Source organism: Zootoca vivipara, chromosome 11 (genome assembly GCF_965207765.1).
Source record: "Zootoca vivipara chromosome 11, rZooViv2.hap1.1, whole genome shotgun sequence".
NCBI lineage: Eukaryota > Metazoa > Chordata > Lepidosauria > Squamata > Lacertidae > Zootoca > Zootoca vivipara.
In genome coordinates, this window is record NC_142594.1 from 47547689 (window position 1) to 47551390 (window position 3702).

Sequence of the window (3702 nt, forward strand, 5' to 3'; positions counted from 1 at the left end):
AACATTTAATGGAACAAGTGGGATTTGGGGTTTGAAACCTGACAATGCTAATCTAAATGAATGAAAACAATGTGCTAGCCAATGTGCTAGACACTTCCGGAAAAGGTATAACCAGTGGGGGACCTTCGGATCTCCAATTTCAGCAGTGCCTGCAACGCCAATGAAATATACTCGGAGTCGAGAATGAATTTCATGCTCTTTATTCAGCTTGTAGTAGCGAAGGAGAAGAAGAGAAGAATGGCTCTTTTCCCAAAACGTCTGCTTATATACATTATTTACACAATGGGCCTTGCATGATTGGCTACTTCAGGACTGCACCTGTAGGCCAATCAGGTTCACTTCTGCCAGCAGCTTGATTGGCTGCTCTTGCAGACCAATCAGGTTGCGGATTCACTTCCACCTGGAACTGGATTGGGTGGCTCTTGCGAACCAATCAGACTGCTGCATTTTGGATCCTATTGTTCTAGGATTCAGCTCAGTACATAACAGCCAATATTCAGCATCCCCTGCCTCTTCCCCTCCATTCTACATCATAGCTCCATGCCCAGTGCAATTGAACTGGCCGCGCTCCCCTAAATTCGCCTCTTGTATAATCTGAGTCCTCATTGAGCTTGCTGGCTCAGAACTTGAGGTTTTCACTGTACCTTTAAAACTATGGTTTAAATGGGAGGAGCAGCAATCATGGTTTTTGTCATAGGCTCCTTCTCAAGGACCAAGTGAGTGAGGGGCACCAGCAAAAGGATGAAGATGCCACAATAAATTAGTAGTTTTACAACAGGGTGGCTATTTTTTTTATTTATATATACACCCCCCCCCGAGGGCCACATTTCATTCTGGGAAGCCTTCCAAGGGCCATATGCCAGTTGTGAGCAACAAGATTTCTATTTACAAATTAGAGGAGTTTCTATGGGTAGTGCATGTGCTCCCAACATAGCCAATCTATTTATTGGCAAACTGGAGGAAGAATTCTTTTATAATCATTTAGTTAATCCTTTTTTTTTGAAGAAATAATATTTTATAAAAGATTTGTTGATGACTTATTTTTGGTTTTTAGGAATGTCGATAAGGTTAACAGCTTTTTTTGCATGGTGCCAGGAGATACACCCTAATATTAAATTTACTACTCATTACCACAGTCAACACACAACTTTTTTGGACACGGTCGTATATCAGAATAACACCAATAAACTGGCAATCAGACCCTATAAAAAACCTACAGACAGGCCGTCCTATCTTCACTACAAATCATTTCATCCACCTCATCTTAAATGGAATTTACCATACGGACAATTTTTGAGAATTAAAACAAATTCGACCACTCTGGAGGATTATACCAAAAACTGTGCCCAAATGGTGGGTGAATTTGCCAACAGAGGCAATCCCCAACAAGTGATAAGAACAGCGCAGGTGAGGGCGAATAATAGGCCTAGATATACACTTTTTGAAGAACGATCCAAACTTGAAGATCATCCCTTAACCTGGTCCTTAGATTTCACTCCCTTATCAAACTCAATAGCCAGAACAATTAGAAAACACTGGCACATTATACAGGAAGTTCCAGGTTGTCTATCTACATCTCCACGTATTGGTTTTCATAGAACCAAGAATCTCAAGGCTATTTTAGTACATGCTGATATGACTGGAAAAAGCCAACCCGAAGCAAGTGATATAAAGGGCCATTTTAAATGCGGTAGATGTGCCATATGCAGCCTACAATCAAGCAAAAGGAGTTTACTATTCCTAAAACCAATAAAGTGATTCAACTAGAAACATTTACTAACTTTAACTCCCGGGGAGTGGTATATGCTATCCAATGTAAGTGCAACCTATGGTATATAGGTAGTACAATAAGAACTGTCAAGATTAGAATATTGGAGCACAAGAGCCGCATTTTTAACAAAGTTATAGAGGCCCCGCTTACATCCCACTTCATAGAAGCTAATCACAAAGCTACAGACTTCAGATGGTTCATGATTTACAAACATAGTATTAATGAACCAAATATGGATATTTTGCAAAAGAAATTATTACAGAAAGAGATGTACTGGATTCATAGGTTTGCATCTCTGGCGCCAGCAGGCTTTAATACAAATATGGATTTCAGTTCTTTTTTTGTAAAAAAAAAAACCCAATTCCCAGTAACTCCAGGCACGCCCACATTTGAGGTTTTAGTGATCTTTCTCTTTAATAATTGTATGACATTCAGGTGTGGTCTCCAGACCTTAAGCACATGCATGGCTTGTTAGCCCTCTTGGGTTAAGTTCTTTCCATTTGTAAAGATAACTATATCCATATATTATTTTCCCCAAAAAAAGTTTTCTTGCTTTATGAGTATTTCAGATTTTTATGATGTAATTTTGTATAACTTCTTTTCCTGAAAGTGTTTTCAGACGCGTCCAGAAATAATTGGTGTGATCTAACCCTTTAAGAATTGAGTATCACATACTGTAGTATAAAAGCCAATAATTAGGAACACCTTCCAGCAGTCCTTGCCATAGCATTGTAACATCGAGACTATGGGTGCTTACATAGCCCTTTGCTGAATCTTTTCCACAAGCTATGATATCTTGGCTTCAAATTTTCTTATAGGTTCTTTAACCTTTTGGATTAAGCAAAATTAGACTTTCTACTCTGGGTAATTTACCCCTGATTGCCTGGGAGTTTTTAGTTTTTCTTAAAGTTCATAAATCCTCCCCTTATCTTGAATTGTTGAGAAATGACCTTGAGTCTTCACGAATGTTATAAGTTCCCTTTTGCTTCTGAGGAAACTGATAGATCACTTGAGACTTTTAGCTGGCAACTCGTTAAGGTTTCTTTGAGTAATTTATGTTCTTTGAGTATTTATACATCAATTAGTTTAGCTTCATTATAATTTATATTCTTCACTTTAATTCTATATCTCTCGTTTCAGGGATCTTTCACGGTTTAGATACGTTCTGTTCTCATTATATTCCTGTGATTGTCTTTTTTGCTACCTTATATGCCAGTTGTGGGCAGAGTCAGAGACATAAATGCAAATTTCACCTTTGTACAGTAGGCTAGCTTCTACACTCAGCTTTTTATCCTCCATTCATACACGCGAAAGGCATTATCAGAATAAAAACAAATTCCTTCCAGTAGCACCTTAGAGACCAACTAAGTTTGTTATTGGTTTGAGCTTTTGTGTGCATGCACACTTTATCAGAGTTCAAGGAAACATTCCAGCCAGGCACAACCACTCACGGTAGACAGGGCTTGTGAGGGGCGTGGCCTGGAGAGAGTTCCAAGGGCCAACAGAAGCCTGGAGGGCCACATTTGTCCCCTGGCATTGAGCTTCCCCACCCCTGTTTTAAAGAGATAAGGCAAATCTCCAGACTCAGAAACTGGTGCTACCGTGTTTCCCCTATTTTAAGGCGTAGTCATTTTATAAGACGTAGCAGGATTTTTACACTTTTGCGGAATTAAGCCATACCCCGAAAATAAGCCATACCCCGAGCCACCTGGAACTGGTTGCTGCTGTTGCTGCTGCTGAAGCGCCGTGCAGCTCTCTATCCGTCCTCGCCCTCAACTGCTAATTTCTCACACGGGCGGGGGGGGGGGAGAAGCAGGAGGAGGCACAAGCACCGCGCGCTCGGCCCTCTTTCGGCGTCGCCAGGCGAGCCGCGCTGGGAGCCTCCCCACTCGGTGACGGGAAACCCCTCGGTGACGGGAAACCCCTCGGTG

The 3702-nt window shown here is 41.1% G+C and overlaps 1 pseudogene; it reads left to right on the top strand.

Moving 5' to 3' along the window:
• The first annotated feature begins 906 nt into the window (after nucleotides 1-906).
• LOC148684301 (uncharacterized) lies at nucleotides 907-2929 on the top strand (annotated as a pseudogene).
• The last annotated feature ends 773 nt before the right edge of the window (nucleotides 2930-3702 follow it).